Here is a 23,312-nt window from a genome sequence, read left to right as displayed (position 1 = left end):
TGCTCTCCTTTCAATAAAGTACATCAAACTCCTCACTAAATTGTTTGAGTTTTGTCATTTGACACTATGCCTCTCTCCTTTTTTCAGGTGGAAACCCTGAGTGGACCCAGTCTCTGGATGACAGCTTATCACATTCACTCTGTGTGTACAAAGTTGCAACTTGGCTTCCTTCATCTGGATCTGATTTCTACTTATGGGACTAACCAGGGAAGGTAAAGGAATTTGAAGTTACTCTGAATGAGATGAAAAACCACCAAATGGCTTTCCACAGGGAACCGGGCACAGAGAGCAGCTGAGCCCCAGGGCTGCCCGTCTCCACACCCAGCTGGTTTGAGTCACTTACCTGAGAAAAGTTTCCTGAGGCCTTGGAGATTGTGACTCCTGTGCAAGAAGAAGCAGGGATGGGGAGTCAACCCTCTGCCAATGCTTACTTTAAAGCACATTAGCTAAAAAATTATTTCATGTCTTTCCACCACGACCCCATTTAAATCAGGTGGGATGGAAAGGAAGTAGAGGCAGAGGAAGGAAAACAAATCACAGAATCTTCCATTCCCACTCCTAATAAATAGGGAGTGGAAAAACTAGTTAAAAGAAAAAGGCAAAACACAGGGGCAGGGACCAAAAAGAGCATGACTTCATGACAGGGGGTAGCAGTTTAGTTAAGAAGCAAATCCTGGGGAAATTCCCACCAACATCATAAAGAGTTGGTAGGAATCTCATGAATGTATTCAACTACAGAGAAATATATTCAGGGGAATGTCTTTATCTTTCTTCTCTGTGTATCTCTGTATGAGTGACTGTTGGGAGAAACTTATAAAATAGTGCAGTAAAAGGAAGGGTCTCGCTCTTTCACCCTGAAGCAGGGCCTTAGGTGTGTTGAGCTCAACTGGGAAACCTTCTAAATCCTGGGAACGTCTCGCCTGGGACACAACGTGCACCCTGCCTGCTCTTTCTGAGTAAAAGGGACAACTGGATGGGACATTTAGCAAAATCCGATAGAGAGAGAGTGAAACTCTGTAAGTTCAGTTTGTAAAGCATTCCACTTGGCCACCTTAAATAACTCCAACTTGTTGGGGGAGGAGGGGCGTGAAAAAAAGGAATCTGAGATAAAAAATCTCTTTGAAGGGCATATTCCATAAATGAGTGTAGGTATTTGGCATGAATGATTTCCATTTGAACATTTATAATCATTCCCAACAACTGCACTTTCATTAGAATAAACAAGAAATTACCCTTTATTCATTATAGCTTTATTTAATTCCTTAAACATCAAGAGCATCGTTACTCAATGGTGAGATTGTCTAACCAGGAAAAAGTGACAGTACATCCTGCATACTTTTCAAAGGTGTGCCTTGGTGAGTTGAAACTAGCTAGGGTGTGGTAGAGCTCACAGTCCGCCTGGAGTTAAAGGCTCATAAAAACAAAAACATTAGAGGGCTCCTTCTTCACAGACAATGGAAAACCCACAAATTAGTGCACGGCTTACTCCGATGTTCGGACTGGAGTCAGAAACAGACAACCAAAAAACAGTATTATTGAAAGTTTTGAACTAATTCTTTTTTAAAAGAAACTTTTTTTTTTTTTCTGTTTAACAGTGATATATTTCTTGACACAAATTTGTAGAGTATTCCAATGCAAGGCAAAACACTGGCCAAGCATGAAGGGAATTACAAATAATTGCTTGGATTTGTGTGAAGACCAGTAATTAACAATGAAATCAACAAATGACATTGTTTGCTCACTTGGGCAAGCAGGAAAACTTAATGGAATCTGCTCATAACTGTTAAGAGGAACTGCCTTATTTACCTTTCCCATATCCAGAAACAAAAGATCCATACATGATTTAACTGTGCTTACAAATAAAATATTTGGCACTTTATTTCTTTTCAAATTTACTTTTCTCAAAATTTAATTACAATAGTGTGGAAGACAAAGGTCTATTGCATAATATTCACTCTCACTCTAGCAAAGAATTAAAAAAAAAAAAGACTATCACAGGAATTTCTGACAATGTTTTAGGAGAAAAAAATTACTTTTTTTGAGTGGCAATGGAATTTTTTTTAGTGGGTGGAAACAGTAACTGCAGACACTCAGACACATAATACCTTATTTTTTTATTTAACAGAAAAAATGCTTTTCAAACATACTACAGTTTATCTATTAAAAATCCATGTATAGAAAAGTGAAATATATTGCTAGTTTTCAGAATCATAAAAATCAAACAAAAATTTAAGAAATTGGATTTACATGGAGAATGTATCAAAACCTCTAACATAAAGAAATATTTTCTAAAATAGTCATTGTGTTAAGACGGTAAGGCAATCAGTGCTTTTTTTTGTTTTTATAAATATTCTGACATAGATACATACATGAAGATGGAGACATATAGCTACAAAAAGAACCAATTTATATCAATTGTTTCCACATGTATATTTTAAGTATAGGAGAATGACTGAAAAACAATCATTTACTCAAAACTGTATTGCATCATCAGCTACAGCACTGCTTAGGATCACAGATAAATTGTTGATGTAATTATCAATACCTATTAAATGTCCATTAAATTCTCTAAAACAACTATTCAGACTCTCTTATGCCATAAACGCATTAAATGAAAAAAGAAAACATGAATTCCAAGCTTACCATTTCCTTTTTGCAACACCCATGTTCCCATAACGTCATACAGGAAGACTTCTGCAGAATTTCTTTCATCTGACCAAGCAGCCTTTGCTATAATTCCTATCATAGTTAATAGTCCAGTATTCTGATGAGAGGAGAACACAGAAATTAGATAGCAGCCAGTAGTTCCATGTCTAGATGGACATCGGAACTACACTGGGAGCTGTTTCTGAAAATCATTATATAGCCATGAAAAGTAGAGAACTGTAGGAACTAAAAATTAGAAATCCCCAGTATTTTCCTTCTCCCTATAAACCATTTCCTAGAGATAACCCTGTTAATAGTACATTGTATATCTTTCCAGACACTGTGTAGCCTCTATAAACAGGTAGAAGGTATGTGGAAATAGCACAGTGGGCACCCTAATATTTAGATAACTTTAATCCTATTTTACACATTAAACACTTGCTTTCTCTTTTCATCTGTGGCAAAGACTAGAGGTTTATTCATTGAATACACTGAAGTAAAAGGTCCTAGACAAGAGATTTCTGGCACAGCCAAAAGTATATGAGGCTGGGGTTTGGCAGGAAATAGATGCACATTCTCCCCTGTAGTGGGAAGAGGGGGATAAGTGAAAGTCCTCATCATGAAGAGTAAGTCCTTCGTCTCCTTTCCCAGTACGCAGGCCGTCCCGCCTTCCTTTCTGAGGAAACTGACCGGCAAGAAAAGAGAACACACACAGACAGACAAAAACCAAATCTTAGATACCTCTGACTCTCACAAAACAAAAAGCCCTGCTCAACACACAAAGCTTCCATGTTAGTCTTTTATTAGAGCCTCATTTTAAAATAGGCACAGACCATTGTAAATCAACTATACTTCAATGAAACTTTAAAAAATAAAATAAAATAGGAACAGACCAGGAGAGATCACTAAACATTTGGAGAAACCCAGAAAGGAAAGATCAAGAACAAAGCAAAGAACCTCACAAGGGACAGAGAAAGTTCAGGAAGCAGAGGGAAAAAAAAATAGATTCTCAAAACAATATATTTCCTCCATGAAACAAAACCTGATCTTACAAAAAGGGGAGCACTCAAACAAAAACAGCTCTGGAAAATTTATATTATGATAGCAGAAATAAAAATGCAATAGAAGAATAGGAAGATAAAGTTGAACACATCTCTCAGAGAATTAAAAAGCAAAGAGATGGAGTTCCCGTCGTGGCGCAGTGGTTAACGAATCTGACTAGGAACCATGGGGTTGCGGGTTCGATCCCTGCCCTTGCTCAGTGGGTCAAGGTTCCAGCGTTGCCGCGAGCTGTGGTGTAGGTCCTGTGGTGTAGGTCGCGGACGCGGCTCGGATCCTGCGTTGCTGTGGCTCTGGCATAGGCTGGCAGCTACAGCTCCGATTCGACCCCTAGCCTGGGAACCTCCATATGCCGCGGGAGTGGCCCAAGAAATGGCAAAAAAACAAAACAAAACAAAAAAAAGCAAAGAGATAGAAAATTTGAGAAAAGTATGAAAAAATGAGGTTACAACAGAGACCCAGCATTCAGCTGACAAGAATTCCAGAAACGGGGAACAGGGAAAATAGAAATATCGAAGGTATAGCATGAGAACATCCCCACACACTGAAAAGTAAGAATTTTCAGAATAAAAGTCCCTATCAAGGGCACAGCACAATGAATGGGAAAAGAGCAAAGTCAAAGAATATCTTTGTGAAATTTCAAAGCAACAGGGATAAAGGGAAGATCCTAATTGCTCTTAGAAGGAAAAAACAGGTCCTATGTAAAGGCAGAGGAGTTCAAATAGCTTAAAAACCATGGGGCACACTTGGTCACACTTTTAAGGAACAAGTCTAAACTAGAATTATAAACCTACCTCAAACTCAATTAAGTATGAAACTGTGATGGTTAATTTTATGTTTCCATTTGACTGGGCTAAGAGATGCCCAGAGAGATGCTGAAACTTTATATCTGGGTGAATCTCTGAAGGTGTTTCTGGGAACAGGTGCAAGAGTATTTCCCAGAAGAGATTAGCATTTGAATTGGTAGATTAGGTAAAGAAGATTGCCCTCACCTTTGCAGATTGGCATCCTCTAATATATGGAGGGCCCAAACGGAACATAAAGGCAGGGAAAGTATGAATTGCTCGAGCTGGGGCATCCATCTCCTGTATTCGGGCATCAGCGCTCCTGGTCCTTAGGACTTTAGACTTGAATTTCAGTTGAAGCCATCAGCCCTCCTGGTTCTCCAGCTCGTACATGACCTTGGGACTTCCTGGCCTCTGTAATCACATGAGCCAATTCTTATATAATAAATTCTCCCTCTCTCTCTCCTTAGTTCTATTAGTTCTGCCCTCTATTTCTAAGGAAATAATTAATAGATCTTTGCAGGTTCAGTCACCTCCTGCATATAATCTATAAAATGGAGCAAACCTCCTGATGACTAGTGACAAGGTACATAGCTGACCTCCAGAGCAGTGTTCTTACCCTGTTAATCCTTGGCTCGTAGCCTACTGCCTCTTAGAAGTTCAAGATCTACCCTCTATGGCTTGCAACTGTGGCTGCATGTGAGAAACACCCAGGCAGCTTTTAAAATGTAAGATCCCCAGAATCTGAGAGATCTAGTTTGCATCCTGGCTCTGTCTTTACAAGCTCTGTGGCTTTGGGCACGTCACTTAACCTCTTCTTAAACTTTGGCATTAATACCGTTATGTACTCACTGAGTTTTGTAAAGATTAAATGGGACTATATATATATATATATATATATATATATATATATATATATATATATAGTATTATAGTGCCTGAGTAAATGCTCCAAAAAATAAGCTTGTGTTTTAATAATTATTGTTGCTAAATTATTCAACCTCACCATATACCTCATTATAGTTATCTGTAAATAAGAGCAATAAGAGATTCTACCTCACAGGGTCTTCCAAAACTTGAAGGAAGTAAAAATTCAGAACCTTATGCCTAGCACATAGTGAATACTCAAAAAGGTTTGCTATTGTGATGACTCATATAAGTTCATGAAAAGTAGTAAAAAAAACTTGTCTACCCAGCTGTGTTTTACAATACTCAAATTAGTTCATGTAAGTGAAAAGCACTGCCCTTCAGAAATATATAAACACTGTACAAATGTAAGATATGGGTGTATGAACATATGTGTACACATACGTCTGTATACGTATGCATAATGTATTCATAATACAACTGTGGAAACCCCTCCTGTGGTTGCTAGAATAAAGTTTCGCATCCTAGTGCTCAGAACACATGACTATGTGACCTTCCATGGTAAAAGGAATTTGGCAGATGTGGTTAAATCAAGGATTCTGAGATGGTGGGACTATCGTGGATCCCCAATTGAACCCAGTGTAATCACTAGGGTTCAGGATGGAGAGAGGATGATCAAGTGAGTAGCAGGACCTGTGATAATGGAGCAAGAAGTACAGGTGAGGTGAAGATGGGGTCATGAGCCAAGGAGTGCCAGGGGCCTTTCACAGCTGAAAACAGTAAGAAAATGCCTTCTCCCTGAGGTCCACGGAAAGAATCAGCCCTGCATATCCTTTTTTATTTTAATGAAATTTTCTTCCTTCTTCTTTTTTTTTGGCTGTGTTCTCAGCCTGTGGAGATTCCAAGGCTAGGGATCAAATTCAAACCACAGCTGTAACCAGGATCACAGAAGTGAAAATGCCAGGTCCTTAACCCACTGAGCCACCAGGGAACTCCCAGACATCTTGATCTTAGACCCATAAGATTCATTTTTGTCTCTTGATGTGCAGAACCATAAGAGAAAAAATTGTTTTAAGCCACTAAGTTTGTGCAATTTGTTACAGCAATAATTGGAAACTAACACATTTCCCCTAAAGTCAAGGAATGTGAGAAGTAAAAATTAAGATGGATGATGTGATGATTATTTTTAGACACAGTGTGTTCACGATCTTTATTTACTGGTATTTTATTGTTCTCTTTAAGTAGGGACATGAATTAATTTAAAAGATAGCTTTAAACTCTTCTAAGAAAGAATACAATTGCCAATCAGTTAAACAAATGTTTAAGACTTAGCCATGAGAAATTTTATGTATGTATTATCTGATAGATAAGAAATTAGAGAGTAAATATTACATGGATTTACACAATAAAAAGTTGGAAAGACAGAACATGATTATCTCAATAGCAAGACCAAAAGCGAAGTCAACATTTTTTCCTGGTACTAATAATATAGTTATTCAAGAATTTGTATAGCTAAGACTATTTATATTTTATAGACAAAGAAATCAACTAATTCAAATAAAGTAATTACTTTCAAAATTATGAAAAGTATATTTTAACAGATATTCATGATTAATATAGACAATTATGTAGTTTTTTTGACTTTGTATGTAGTTGTATATATGCATGTATTGAGGATTGTCAGATTTAGCAAATAAAAATACAAAGCACACAAAGCACTCAGGGGTTCCTGTTGTGGCGCAGTGGAAACGAGTCTGGCTAGGACTCATGAGGTTGCAGGTTTGATCCCTGGCCTTGCGCAGTGGGTTAAGGATCCAGCGCTGCCGTGAGCTGTGGTGTAGGTCGCAGATGCAGCTAGGATCTGGTGTTGCTGCCACTGTGGCGTAGGCCAGCAGCTGTAGCTTGGATTCAATCCCTAGCCTGGGAATCTCCATATGCTGAGGGTGCTGCCCTAAAAAACAGGAAAACACACACACACCAAAAAAAAAAAAAGCACTCAGTTAAATTTGAATATCAGATAAGCGATTAATATTTTTAGTATAAATATGTCCCAAATATTGTATGCATACTTTTACATAAAAGTATTTGTTGTTTTCCTGAAATGTAAATTTAATAGGAACTTTTATATTTTATCTGATAACCCTAGTTATATGCTTACTGGTAAGCCTAGTTTATAAGTGATGGCTACTTTTTTATTTACTGTATTTATAAAAATCACATCAGAGAACTGTCAAATAAAGATCATTTGAATCATAATAAACGTAAGCTTTTACTTAACTAGAAATTGCCATTTGTATTATCAGATACCACTGTATATTGGTCAATTAAAATGCAAATTGAGGCTATTTTTCCTGATGAACATACTTCAGACATGAATAAAGCTCATGAATAACTGATTAATGGTGAAAAGGATAGGTCAGTTTTAATGGCACGGTTAGATAAGTTAATCCATGAAACTGGAAGCAGGAAAAGGAATAAATGGTTGTATAATTATAAGATGCTCTATGGATTGTACAGCAGTAAGACATCTAAGGGGAATTTGGTCCATGGAGCTCTTTCTAGGAAGTATTGGAGCACACATAATCACATTACAGGCTTCCTTCTCTTCCTAACTATTAATTTTGTCCAGCTGAAATCTAGTTAAATAAATTTCAAAGGCTCCCTTGAGGAAACAGAAAGATCACAAAAAGGCAGAGGGGGAATAGTTTCCTCTTTTGCTTTAAAAACTTGATGGGGAGGGTGTAGAATAAGTATATATACTGATCAATTTAGTCATAACCAATGAGGAGAGGAGGTGGGAAAAAAAATTGAATAAACTTCTTTATTTCCTCCTGCACTTCTCCAACCAGGGGCTTCTCTAAGACAGAAGACTAATGCCATCTACGGTCTAGGTCTAGGTATGGCTTCGAACATGAAATCGAGGAACTGCTAACTATGGCCAGCAATCAGTTATAATGGGGTGTCAGAGTTCCGAGAATTACAGATTTTAGGGAACAAGGGATATGTCCTTTGTTACTCAAAAATAATAGACAGAGGGATTTCCTGTTGTGTCGCAGTGGAAACGAATCTGATTGGTATCCATGAGGATGTGGGTTCGATCACTCAGTTGGTTAAGGATCCGGCGTTGCCATGAGCTGTGGTATAGGTCTAGGTCGCAGATGCAGCTCTGATCTGGCATTGCTGTGGCTGTGGTGTAGGCCACAGCTGTAGCTCCGATTCCACCCCTAGCCTAGGAACCTCCGTATGCCACTGATGCAGCCCTAAACAAAATAAAATAAGATAAAATAATAGACAGAGCTTGACCATCAGCAACAGGGCAAAAGAACCATTCCCAGGGCTTATACATCCATCAGTCTGTGACATGCTCTAGTTCTCCTTGCCTTTGGATGTTGTCTCCTAATCACCTTTCTTTACTCTAACACCCTGGTCTCAAACACAGCCAGCATAAGCAGCCCTTATCAGCCCTGTCACAACCCTTATTCAGAGTCCGCCCTTTGGACCTCAGGCATACTTTTCACGTCTTCTATCTCATTTTCCACCCACATGATTGAGAACTAGAGCTGGTTCCCATTTTTCCAGTGTTCTACTTATCCTCGTTTTTTTTTTTTTTTTTTTTTTCCACTATGCTTCTCCTCCATAAGAATTAGTTTTGCTCTGGCTTGTGGCTCTATGAGACAGAGGTCAAGTCTTCTAAATGAAAGTTTTGTTCTGAGTAAAAATTAGAATGTACCAATTTGTCTTGTAATTGTGATACTTTAAGCATCAATTTTTCAGGTTTGGGAAATGATCTTATATTGAAATGGTCTTAGATTTATGTAAATAAAAATTACTTTCTTCCCACCTATAGAGAAAACATTAAAAGATGAACAATTCAAAGAGAAGCTACAGTAGCAAAAAAAAAACAAAAAACAAAAAACCCAAAGCTCAGTCAGTGGTCAAGAGCTGTAGTAAAATCACAGGTGACTACAGTGTGGCCATAGTTTATCACACTTGGTTCTAAAACTAACATGAAAGTAAAATCAGATTTATATAACACAGGCCACATAACTTATATTTTTCCCTGCTGAGTTTGTCTTTTTTCACTAGTTCAAAAAGAATCTGCCATATTAAAAACTTGAAATTGTTTCTACCTAAGATGAACTTGGATGACAATACTTTCTCTGACATCATCTCCAAGAGGGAGCTGACCAATAATGGTGACCTGAATAATGGTCCCTAAAAGTATTTGTTTATTTTTTCACACCAATGCTACAGTTCCTCACAATACCCTTCTTGCCCTTACAAGTCATTTTATCATCATGGGTTTCACACAAACCACTTCTTTTTTTTTTTTGTCTTTCGTTTTTTTAGGGCCACACCCAAGGCATAGGGAGGTTCCCAGGCTAGGGGTTCAATCGGAGCTTCAGCTGCCAGCCTACACCACAGCCACAGCAACTTAGGATCCGTCTGCGACCTACGCCACAACTCATGGCAATGCCTGATTCTTAACCCAGTGAGCAAGGCCAGGGATCAAACCTGCGTCCTCATATATGCTAGTCGGGTTCTCTAACCGCTGAGCCACAATGGGAACTCCCATCACACAAACCATTTCTTTTCTTCATTGCCTTCCAATACAATTCCTTGAAACCCACTATTCAAGGAAGGGGGTTGTATTTTCAATATTAGGCCCTTTATTATTGACAGTAATTACTCTCATTTTTTCTAAATTGAGAAACAAAATTGGTTGTATGTGACACACACAATTATGGATCCAAGCCACATCTGTGACCCACACCACAGCTCACAGTAATGCCGGATCCTTAACATCCTGAGCAAGGCCAGGGATTGAACCCACAACCTTATTGTTCCTAGTCGGATTCATTTCCACTGTGCAAGAATGAGAACTCTTATGGTTAAATTTTTTAAACATAATTTGAAATAACAGTCTGATGAGCCACTATATTCACACATCATGACATTTTACCTCAATTTCAACATGCATCTCCCAAAAAGGATATTCTCCTGTATAATCATGATACTATTACTATACTGAGGAGAATTAACAATAATTCCCTAATACCCGGTATATTTTCAAATTTCTCCAATTCTCTGCAAATGGTTTTGTAGCTAGTTTTAGTTTTTGTTTTCACCTGAAATGTAATATTTGTGCTAATTTAAAATACTGTGCCAATATTGTATGTGATTTTATAAATACATATCCCATTTTGTTTAGGTGTAAAGGCTTGATTAGATTCACTTACATATTTCCATTCATGTTATAAATGATATGTGTGTACTTTCTACTGCCTCCCCACAAAAGGTTATTATAAGGCATTTCCTATAGGCAGAGACATGTCAAATAAGGCAAAGACAGCCCAATGAATCCACTACGGGTACTTTTAAACTTTGTGATTGGGAAGTATAATAGAGTGAATTATTTATAACTGAGCAAATGTGCTCTTAAAAATCATCGCTTATGCAAAATCATAAAATAAAATCCAGAATTTATGGGGGGAAATGGGGTTAGAAGCACAAAACATAAAAACTTCATTAGTGACACACTTAAAAAAAAAAAACAAAAAAACCAAACCCAAACAAACAATAAAAATTGTAGCACAGTTTTACAGACATGAAATGGTTAAAAAATACATAAACACTATGTAAACTAAATATGGCACTTTTTCCTGAAAAGACCTAAAGTTTGCTTGTGGGTGTCAGGAGGATAACTCTAGTGGATGAAATCATAAGCAAATGTGAAATTTGCAACATGCTCAAATTATTCCCTAATATATTTATCCCATTCAAATCCAAGTGTGGTCTAAAAATAAGCATTATAGCAGAAAGTAATCTGTGGTTGCTGATTTGATATTGTATGAATGCCCTGTTTCTCACCAACCTTTCTGATGATTCCCACCTGAGTCAGTGATTTCAATCACAGTTGTATAGTGATGACTTTCTAATTCCATCAATCCTCTACATTTATTTTTTTATGATTTTTATTTTTTTTCATTATAGCTGGCTTACAGTGTTCTGTCAATTTTCTACTGTACAGCATGGTGACCCAGTTACCCATACATGTATACATTCTTTTTTCTCACATTATCATGCTCCATCATAAGTGACCAGACATAGTTCCCAGTGTTACACAGCAGGATCTCATTGCTAACGCATTCCAAAGGCAATAAGCAAACACTGATCTATAGAAACAGCTTTTCCTCCTCTATACAGAGGATGGTCAGTGATTCCCCATGGCTGCCTTTCAGATTTGCTTTTTGTTTTTGTTTTGAGGACTGCACCTGTGGCATATGGAAGTTCCGGGCTAGAGGTTGAACCCATATCCTCACAGAGAGTACGTGGGGTCCTTAACCCCCTGAGCCACAAGGGGAACTCCAGCTTCAAATATTTTAAAACCATGATTTTAGACTTCCTCAGTCTTCTTGTCTCCCAATTAAAGTCCCCCCCTTCTTTAGCTGTTTCCCATATCACATGCTTTGGGGTGCCTTCACCATTCTTGTCACTTTCTGCAGGATAAGCTCGAATTTGCACACAGAAAATATAATTTTCAAGTGGGGTCTGATTGAGTGGATTGAAATAATTGCCTTCTTCACTCTGGACATTAAAGTTCTAGTAATGCAGTCCAAGGTCAGCATAGCTTTGCTAAGTTCACATCATATCATTGCATATTGTCACTAAAATTGCTGAGCTAAATTTCCTCCAATCACACTTGTCCAAAAAATTTTCAGACCAACGATCAAGAACTTACTACGTTATATTCCATCTTTGGAGAGTCAATGAAATTGTCCAGATCGTTCAATTCAGTTTTTTATACTAGCTGTAAATCTAAGAGGCTCTATATTTTTATCCAAGTCATTAATAAATTCTATCAGCAAAGCGCCAAGGACAAAGCTTGCCCTTGATTATGATCATTTGCCGTTTCTTGATGATGATCATTCATCTAGAGCACTATCTGTCAATCTGTCCTTGCCTCTAGCTAACATTTCTCTAGCTAATCCTCAAAGATATCATGTGAGAGAACTTATCAAATGCTTTGCCGAAGTCCAAATACCCTGGGTCTACAGCATGACCCTTAATTTCCCCTTTAGTCACACGGCCTATAAAAGAAGTAAGATAGTGTGACATCACTTGTTTTTAGTGAAACCGCATAATAGCCTTGTGATCCTGGCTTTCTTTCCCAGGAGCTCACAAGTGCTGGACATCAAGCAATCCATTCATTGATGTAACAAAAGATGCTTTTTGAAAAGTAAACATGAAACATGGTTAGGGAGAATTAACTTAAAATCTCGATAAAATATTAAACTGTAGTCCTGGATTATTTAGAATTCTTTAAATTTCTACTTGCCTCTGACTATGGAAGTATTTTGTAAAAGCATGAAAATATAACAAATGGTAATAAGTGGGTGATTCATTTCAAATGAAAGCTTTGCACATATGTTTTTGTATTAAGTTTAATTGTTTAATTTAAGTTTATTATACTTTTTAACAAGTTCTCATTATTTTCAAGGGTTTGCAATGTTCTAAGGGGGAAAAAAAAGGTTAAGGATTGTCCTATTCTCCAAGCGTGCTTTTAAAATTTTAGCATCATAGCTTGTAACACTGGTTGTGCCACCTCGTTAAATAACGTTTCTATATTACTAGCTTTATGCAATGCGTAATAGGTCTATAAATCTATCTAAACAGAGAGAAAATAAATCAGTTAACCAGATCCAACCAAAGGAATCAATCAGTAATTTCATGGCAGACAATTCTGCAAATAGATTGTTTGTATTAAAGTTTTAGTCTTGCAGTTACATTCTGGAGCAGATATTCGTGCAGTAGAATCAAGGTAACTTGACTTCATTAAACTAAAATATGAGTGAAAAAAAGTCCCATGACTTTGTATAGACTTAGAACACCAAAGACATGTTTCTGGCAATACATTTTTCTAGACCTAAAACACCATCTTTGTCTTTGAAATCACATAGGAAAATCAGTCGGTAGCACAACACCCAGAATTTTTCTTGTGACAGAGTGAGGTCAAAATTTTAGAGACATATAAATACACTCACACTGATGCACTTAAATGTTTGTGCTGTTTATTTTAATATATTAAGATAGTTAAAGGTGCTTAAGGTACTGGGAATTGAAAGTGAATATGTAAAAAACTTTAAGATGTACTAGAATCCAAGAAAAATAACATGTTTAATATCATCACAATGTGTGAAAAGATTATTTTGATATTATACAATAGAAAATATTGAAATCAACTTCCATCAATTCAAAAAGAATTTTAAAAAATCAATCCTGTTTAAAAGAGGATAATGTAATTATTTTGTTTCCCTGCAAAGGAAATTAGCATTTTACCTTATTTATTGAAATTCCATTAGGAATTCTGGATCTAAAACATATCTTTTGAAATATTAATCTTTTCTTTTTTCCCCAAATGTCCAATAATTGTAAAATTAAGAAAGGAATAAAAGCATAAGGCAAGTGATCCCTTCCTTTCTCTCCACATTGAAAACAGAACAGAAATTGTTTCTTTTTCAGTGATTTTTTTGTTAATCTAGGTAATGACTATTTCTGGTATCACTGTTGATCATGCTAGCCTCTATTTTAGAGAAATATGGAATATATACACACGAATAAAATGAATTTGTTAGTGGTAAATTATACAAAATATATTTTAGTATGGAAGGTTTAGTGTTAATTTCAGATGACCTTGCTATGAATTCATTTATTTCTCTCCCCTGCCCATCTAAACAAACTCTATTTTAGTTATAAACATAGCTCTGGTTCAGTATTGGCCAGGCTTCTCATCTATTCATAGTAAGCTCCCCAAGACTATAAAATCAGTGGAATAGAACACTGTCCAGGTCCTGTGCCAATCACTTTTTAAATAAACATCTTTTAACCAAAATGAGCACCAGGCCAACATATGTATTTGACTTAGAAAATGACTTTTAAAATTAGAAGAATGCATGGCTTAGTTTCCATAATGGTCTAACATTACCCATGACCATTATTCTCTTCCGATTGATGAGTTCCATTGTGGATGGCATTTAATTAAATAAGGTAATGCATGCTCTTATTAATATGAATGTTCTTATTGTTCTCTTAAGGGGGAGTTCACATAGAAAAAAGAAGCCACATTTTATTGGTTATATTAACTAATATTTTTCAGGCTGGTGAATAGAAAAGATATTTGAAGTACAATTTTTTCCAAATAGTTATATACTCAGCTTCGCAAATTGACAAATTAAAATTCTGCTTTTGTTCCCTTACATTCCTTTATAAAATAAACAAAAGGTCTTATGATTCTTAGACATGCTGGTCATGTTTATTATATGTATCTTTATAAAAATAAAAATTTCCCTTTTCTAATATAAAAATATTTGGGTATAATCCACAACATCATATAATCCATAAAAGCAAAGACATTTATAGAAAAGAAAGTCACCACATAACTTGTTCTGAATGTTATTACCTAATGTGTCACATTTTCTACCAGTTTATTTATTTATCAGGCAATAAATAAACTCTATGCTTAGAGTCCTAACTTTGAAAAATACATTCCAAAATGAAGAAGAAAATAGGAATGTAGCCACTTCTAGAATATTTTTTAAAGTGCACTAATTAATACCCTTTGTTTCTTAACACACACAAAGACACGGGTGACATAATAATGAGTCTCAAATATGTGAAAAAAATTCTGTAATGAGAAGATAGAAAATGTTTTCGTGGTTGCAAAGAATGTCACAATCAGAAATGTGTTCATTTGGAGGGGTTTTTATTGGGCAAATAAAAGAAGGTCTTTACCTTCCACTGATAAAACGTGGAGTGAAAGAATGCTACTTACTGAGAGTAGTTTAATAAAACAAGAAATAACACCCATTTTCTGACCAATTTAGACATCCATAAACTAAGGAGAAACAAGATGAGAGAGAAAGAATGGGATTAATACAGCTAAATGAAATGCACAGATCATTTTAAATGTATAAGTTAATGCCTTTTAAAAATATTTTCAAAAATCTCATAACAATCATACAATAGTTTGAGAAATAACAAAAAGAGCTAATTTGAATTTTAGTTTAATTTCCAAATCTTAGCTTCTGTGAGGACGCTAATGGCCTCAAATCAGGCATCCAGACTGATGTTAATTAGTTAATTATGTTCTCAAAGAGAAAACAATCTCAAAGTTCTAAGATATATTAGAAGGTAATGAGGCTCTGAAATAATAGTTGAAATGGCATTAATAAAGAAGAAAGATAAATAACAGAAAGTTAAAGTACATCTAAAGCACATATGGGAAGATGAAAGTAATGCGACTCTGTAATGTGAGGGTTTTACCAAAGATGCAGAATGACTATATATATATATTCTTTATTACCAAATGCTGATGTGTTATAAAGATTGGCCTCACACAATCCTGGGAACTAGTTAGGCAGTCTCTGTAAGCCTGTGATTTTTTCTGCCTGGCATTTGCTTTTCAGTCTGCAGGGCTACGGCCAACAAAAGAAGACAGTCAAAGATTGGACAGTCAAGGGAACTGGATGCATGAACTTGAGCTGGAGCCAGTCAGACTGGGACTTGGCGACTCTCTCATTACTTCCAGCGCTGGTGATCCAGTGTCCTACAGGGGAAGCTGGTATTTTCATCTCAGAGCTAGACACACACACCTGGCTCAGGCATCAAAGAAGTGAAAGGAGGATGTGGCGGTTGATGGTGCAGCTGCAGGGCCCAGGTACAGCTTACACCCATGAGGTGAGCCATTAGGTAAAGAAAAACAGGCATGAGCTGCCTCAGTGCCTGTGCTTCCACTGATCTTCGGAACCTGAGTAATAGAATTGCTACTTCACTTACCCTTTTCAAAAGTCTTTGTGGCCTACCCTAACCAGAAATATACAAGGATGAGAATTCCAGGAAATGTCGTTTAGCCTAGCCAACTTAGCATATTGCCAGGCCACCAGAGGATTATCCAGAAAATGAAATGACAGCATGGTTCTAAGATGTATGCTCCAAAAAAGCTCCTCCAAGCTACAAACCTGAACTGCTTCCCTTTGCATGCTGTGTGTAGAAGTGCTTTATCATTCAGAGTGCTGGCAGAAGCAGACCTATAGGGTTTAACCCAAGCAATTAAGAGTACACAGAGTAGTGAACACAGTTAAGGAGTAACAGGGGATAATGACACCCAGGAACTGGCAACAGTGGGAAGCCAGTACCACTCGAAATGGCAAGAGGAGGGAACTGCGGGCAAGAGCGCAGGAGTGGCAGTTGAGCAGCGTCTCCGCAAGGCCTCTGTCCAAACTGCAGCCCTGCAAGAATGAAGCAGGGGAACAAACACCCTGAATTCTCTGGAATGCTAATAAGCCCAGGGAATGCATCCATAGAGGGTGGCTCCTAGAACACAGCACAGAGAGGGTAAGGGTGAGAATGGAATTGAGTGGAAAACAAAACAAGCAGCACAAGCGATCAATCTAAACCAAAATGGCCCCCTCTCATAAGCAAATATCTACATCTACAGCTATAAATAACAGAATTGTGTAAAGATTACTAAGGTTGACAAATTTCTGGAAAATACTAATTTACTCAAAAGGTGTTTCTTCCTAAGTGTTTATCTCTACTATCATTTAAGTATAGTTGATTTACAATGTTGTGCCAATTTCTGCTGTACAGCAAAGTGAACCAGTCATACATATATACACATTCTTTTTCTCATATCATCCCCCTATCAGGGGCTATCCCAAGAGATTGGACACAGTTCCCTCTGCTGTACAGTAACACCTCATTGCCCATCCATTGTAAATGTAATAGTTTGCATCTACCAACTCCAAACTCCCTGTCCATCCCACTTCCTCCCCTTTCCCACTTGGCAACCACAAGTGGGGCCTCTGTTTTAGTGAGTCTGTTTCTGTTCTATAGATAGGTTCATTTGTGCCGTAGTTTAGATTCCACATATGGTATTTGTCTTTCTCTTTCTGACTTCACTTGATAGGAGAATCTCTAGTTGCATCCATGTTGCTGAAAATGGCATTATTTAATTCTTTTTTTACAGCTGAGTGCATTCTCATGGTGCTTTTTATTTGCCATTTACTGTCATGCTCCCTTAGGCAGAAGGACACTTGCAGAGCAGGTGCAGACCCTCACAGTCGCCCCTACCCTCTACTTGGTGCGCGTGCAGTTCAATGGATGGTTCCCCACTCCCTCTAACAAGTCTCTTCATCCCCCAGCATCAAACCAAAGCACCTTGCCTGCATTGCCTGGAAGGGAAGGAGAAGCAGTGTCTTTTCTGCCCGTGGGTATTGGAGCTTCTGCTGAGGGATGCACTAGGTATCTAGAAGGAGGAAGGGCAAGAGCCTCCTCTTGCCAGTCACTCAGGATGAGCCATGGTGCAGCCAAGCCAAAGTGAGCCACACTTACCTGCATGATGCAGTGCTCCTGGGCTCTGCCTGCTTCAGTGTCCAGGTGGACACTAGTCAGGGACCAAGCGGGAGTGCACAGATGGACCTAGGGCCAGGCCCATGGATGAGGTGACTTAGAACATGTTGGGAAAGGCCGTGGGAACTGGACTATGTATGAGTTGAGGCTCCAAGCCCCCAGAGCATGCTCCACTTGACAAAACTCAGATTGAAAAAGAAAGTGGTTCAGAGTTCCATGATGGAGCATTGCCCACAGTTGTGAAACCTTCTGACTGAGGGTCCCTGAGCACAGCGCTCCTCCCAGGCCTGTGAATCTGGGGAGGGCTTTAGAATCATTTTCTTCCAGAAATTTTGTCAGGAATTTTTAACCATGGCTCAAATAAAACCAGTTTCCTGAAGCGATCCTTTGTGTCTGGAACATCTTGCAAATATTCATGAAATGAGGCATAGTTATTGAATTGTTGAATGTCATAGACCTTGAGATAAAGATTTTTTTGTTCTTTTTTTTTCCTAACTTGGTGATGGGATTTTCTATTTAATTATTCATGAAGTGATGTTTTCTTATAATCTGGCTGTATTTCCAGTATTAAGAATTTTTTTTAGTAATAAGGAATTTTTAATAGTGATATAGGAGAATTTCATCTTGAAAGATACTCAGGATTCTTGTGAACCCAGGGTGATTTTGATAAGCACTTAGAAGCTATTTTACAGAGCTACAGTTTTAACTCCACTAACAACAACAACAACAAAAAAAAAAAACCCCACAAAACCACACACCAAAACTCCTCACTATTTTGTTTCTTTCCAATGTTAAGATTTTACATTTTTATTCTGACACTGACAATGTGCATTACTACTCTTGGGCAAATATTTGGCTCTTTTTTTTTTTAGAAACAACTAAAAATAGATGATCCCATGCAACATTCTACAGCCTTCCTGAGTTTCTCATAGCTGAGCTATTGGTATCAATTTAATTTGTACTGAATTTCAATCTCAACATGTCTGTTTCCACTGATTAATAAACTGAAAGGAACTGTCAACGTTTTTCCTACCATTCTTTGATTTTTAGGTAGTTAAAACAACTAACAGGAAAGCTCTGATCTTGCCTTATACAGTATGAATTACTGTAAAATAATTTGAAAATTTCCTTTCCTCTCCTGGAGTAACTACTTGGGAAATACTTCATTCTTGCAACAGTCTTGAATTACAGATGGAATTAAGAGAGAGAGAGAGAGATAAATATGTATCAGGTAATTGACTTAAAATCTTCTAATGTAGGAGACTAATAGGTAAATAAGATTGGAGAGGAAAATGCCTTTTGGGTTCTATTCACTGATTCAAAATTAAACAAAATTAAAATTCAACCAAAATATTTTGAAGCAATGAGTCATTGTAAATGGGCACCATTCATGATAAAATATTGAATCCGATTATTCCTGAAAATTAGCTGTTATTTAAACCTTCCTTGATCTTTCTTAAATTTATTACTGGATTCTCTTCTCCCCTTTCAAAATAAGAAAGTACACCAAAGTGTACAATCAACAAGGAGCAGTAACTATGTTTAGAAAATATGAAGAGAAATTATTTGATCTCACATAAAAATGTCTGAGTTTTGTGTTGCCCTACAAGTGTTTAAGGGTAAAAGCGTTTGGCATGTTAAAACATGGCTTTGAACAAGGGGACTTGTGTTGCTTGTTGGTGTGACAGAGCAGAGGTAAAATTGTGAAGGGGTTATTTTGGCCCATACCTCAGGAAGGCTCAGGAACAACCTGTGGGCCAAAGCAGGGAGAATCTCCTATTCCCACCTATCCTTGTCTGCTTCCTCAACTGTTCCATATGTCACTGGCCTACCCTCAACCTGTCTAAACGTTAAGCCTATTTCTCTGCACTATCCAGAAATAAAGACTTAAAAACACTCTAGCCATCTGTTGGGGATAAAATGTGTATCCCACTGCCTCTCAGAGCTGAGCAGAGACTGAGTTGAAAGACAGTCTGTGGTGGTGACCTGTCAGGGCTCCAGCAAGTCCTTTGGAAAGGCACTGGTAGCTGGACGGCTATTGTTTGCCTGGCCATCCCCAGAGAGTTGTTTTCAAACAAAACTGAACCTGAAAATAGTCCATGACAGAAGGAAGTCTGAATCACACTGATGTTTCCTTAATAGCTCTCCAGGTCTTCTGTTGCTTTCTCTTTTCAGGTTAAGCCCTGAAGGTACCAGATTTTTCCTGAGTTTACACACACTCAGCAATATTTTAAAGGGAGAAGCTGTGAGGAAACTACTTCTGAAGAGCTCAGTCAAAATTATTCACTGTTTTTGATAGATGCTGGTTTACTGCTATAATAAGGTACACACTGAAGGCTAATGAAATGTAATATTCAAATAAGTATTTCTTGCTAGGATTCACTAGCAAGTATATAAGTATTCCTTAGGTAATGAAGAGTTTTTGCCAAGTGCATTTCTTAAGCTAGTGCATGGCCTTTTCTACTTCTGGGTCTCATTAGAAGTCATAGTCTTCTGTGACAACTACCAAGGAATAAGAAAGGAAGAAAGACGTGGGTAGGTGGCTGACTTAGCATTTACCTTGTTGTGATCATTTTTATTATACAGCTAAACATTAACTCTACTTTCCAGTTATTCCCAGCCCCTCCTGATTGAAAGTTTAGCAATGAGACAGCCTTGAAAACTGGCTTGCCCACTTCCCTTTTTTTCGTGTAATTGTTGCATCACTTCTTCCTTACAAAATATGGGTACCATGAGTGTGGCAAGGGGATAATCTGGACATGAAGAGTAAAGAGAAAATCGAGGGAGAGAGATTAGAACAAGAATGAGGTCAGTGTATGTTGTTTCTTTTTATGAGAACACAGGGTTAAGAAATTAAGCAGTTTATATATTTTGAACCCTCACAGTGGATCTTGAATATTATTTTCTTAAAATGTTAATACTTCATTAGGTCATTTAAATTAAACATCCAGTCTATTACTAATTAAATTTTATAATCCAGGTTAATATTAATGGAGAAGGAAGGTAAATCAGGGTAAAAGAAACATCTTCCCTCCACAAAAAAATTTTAATGAATAGCACAGAAGAACCTTTACTACAAAATATTCAATCATTATCACATTCTGAATAAGTTCAAAAACATGCAACAGATTGATGTTTAAAAATATTCAGTAGGAGTTTCCTTGTGGTGCAGCAGGTTAAAGATATTGTGTTGTCACTGCACTGGCATGGGTTCAGTCCCTGGCCTGGGAATTTCCACGTGCTGTGGACACAGCCAAAACAAGAAAAAAGAAGGAGGAGGAGAAGAAGAAAAGAATCAAGGAAAAATTTTTTTAAATAATCAGTATTTTCTTTTCTAGAAAATAAAATTTATTTAAAATTCTGGAAAAAATACAATAAAATAGTACCTCTGGGCAGCTCACAGCAATGCCAGATCCTTAACCCACTGTACGAGGCTGCATCCTCATGGATACTAGTAGATTCCAAACCCACTGAACCACAATGGGAATTCCCCTTCCTTTCTGTTTCAAAACAATTGTCAAAGTACTTTTTTCTTTAACACCCCTTAGGACAGAAAGAAGTCCTTTGTCAGTTTCCTGGTTCCAGCTCACATCTACAGGTCCGCTAAGCCCATGGATGGCCTTATCCTGTCACAAAATGTGGGGGTAGAGGGGTATTGTGGGCCTGTCTCTTCTTCCCACTGCTGGGTCAGGGCAGCGCTGGTCAGGTTCTATTCCTCAGTGCTTTCCCATGGGATTCTGCCAGCAGGGCCTCCACAGTGCAGATTCCACAAGTCAAACACCTTGGTTTCCTTGGAGCTTTCCATTTCTTGGCTTAAAATGGGGAGGAAACAACTCCTTCTCTCCTTCAGTGGAGGACAGACAGACAGACAGATGGGACACTCAGCCTCCTCTCTTCTATACCCTGAAGCTAGGTCGGTTAGCTAATTCAGGCTAAACAGGTTCTGGGGCCACTCCTTTGCATGTCTGGCATAGATTAGCATTTAATGTCAGGGTATTAGCACCTATTGTTCCCAACCTCTGCCAAAACTCAAGGCCAAGAGGACATTAAAACAGATCCTGTTAGGGAAGCCAGTCACTGGAAACACTTGTATGGCAGGCTGTTGTTTCAAAGAGGGTGTTTTTTGTTTGTTTGTTTGGTTGGTTTTTTTTGTCTTTTTGCTATTTCTTTGGGCCGCTCCGGCAGCATATGGAGGTTCCCAGGCTAGGGGTCTAATTGGAGCTGTAGCCATCAGCCTACACCAGAGCCACAGCAACGCAGGACCGGAGCCGTGTCTATGACCTACACCACAGCTCACGGCAACACTGGATCGTTAACCCACTGAGCAAGGCCAGGGACCGAACCCGCAAACTCATGGTTCCTAGTCGGATTCGCCAACCACTGTGCCACGACGGAAACTCCTTTTTTTTTTTTTTTTTTTTTTTTTTTAAAGAGGTTGTTGCTTTTGATCCCAGGTCCTTTGGCCAGCCATCGCTGAGGTGTGACTCAGGATAGGAAATGTATGCCTACCAATTCCAGGTATGTCATTATTGTTATGTGACAAGATATTGGAACAACCAATATTTTTTCATGCCCTAGCACAAATCTCACATGTTTTAAATATGTCTGCTGTTCATTGAAAAGAGAAAACTAGTTTAATATAAAATACACTCAGTCTAAATGCTTTAATAATCATTGGTATCCTTATAGATCACTATTGACATTCTATATTTTTGTTTTGGGTTGCTCACTAAGTGATAGAACACTGCAGGATTCCAAGTTCTGCCACTTACAGTAGTTTTTCTTTCATGAGACAAGTCTGACTTTTAGCACATTTAAGGTATTTTGTAATCTGTGACTCGTTTCGTTCTCAAGAATGTATCTGAATAGTAAATTCTAAGACAACTACCCTAAAATAATTGTCGCCAATTCAGCAGTTTTTGATGTTTGAAGGGGATCAATACATACCACCCCAAACTCTGCCATTTTGACTCATTGATTATTTTGAGCTGAAGGCAATTGAGAAACAGCAGTCACAGGAAGAGTTCTCTGCCCCTCTCCTTTCTGTCTAAAAGTAAGGCATACATTTCCTATCCATTTTTAAGGTGTTCTCTCCAGGAAGATCAGAGAGGCTCTGAGATGAGTCTCTAAAACAAAACTTACTGTCCTTAGAGCCCAAACCCATTTCATTTGCCTAATCACTTTTCTACAATTTATCACCCTTGCTTAAACTGTACATAACCCCCCAAGTGAAACTGTGGAAATTCTTTGGATTTTCACTTCTTTTCTGTGAAGTAGCTGTACACTTAAAAATATTAACATCAATTTAAAAATTACATGCCTTTTCAGCTGTTAATCTGTCTTTTGTCAGTTTAATTTGCAGCACTCCAGAAAAGATTTCAAGAGGTTAGAAGAGAAGTTTTTCCTCTCCTACACTTTGGATTAATAGCCTCTGAAAAATAACAGTGGAAAACTAAAAGATTTGATAAGGAATTAGGTTTTTATTTACAAAGTTCAGGATATACTATCCGAAGACTTGGCACCTGGACATATTGAATATTTCAA

The 23,312-nt window shown here is 37.7% G+C and overlaps 1 long non-coding RNA gene across 1 annotated transcript in view; it reads right to left on the bottom strand.

Annotated features, from left to right (window-relative positions):
• Positions 1-343: 343 nt before the first annotated feature.
• The window catches only part of LOC146406827 (uncharacterized), a 31,726-nt gene continuing 8,757 nt past the window's right edge, over positions 344-23,312 (bottom strand). Inside the window, exons 2-4 of the long non-coding RNA XR_014840936.1 lie at positions 4,698-4,904; positions 2,644-2,764; positions 344-381 (exon numbers count right to left, since the gene is read on the bottom strand). This is a non-coding gene — a long non-coding RNA (uncharacterized LOC146406827). The remainder of the gene's footprint in view (positions 382-2,643; positions 2,765-4,697; positions 4,905-23,312) is intronic.

Source organism: Sus scrofa, chromosome 1, assembly GCF_054392235.1.
Source record: "Sus scrofa isolate SSC_HxYL_T2T_F1_AM1 chromosome 1, Sscrofa_HxYL_maternal_Yorkshire_Landrace_v2.0, whole genome shotgun sequence".
NCBI classification, from domain to species: Eukaryota; Metazoa; Chordata; class Mammalia; order Artiodactyla; family Suidae; genus Sus; species Sus scrofa.
Note: the sequence above shows the minus strand (reverse complement) of the source record. Positions and strands in the feature narration are given on the sequence as shown.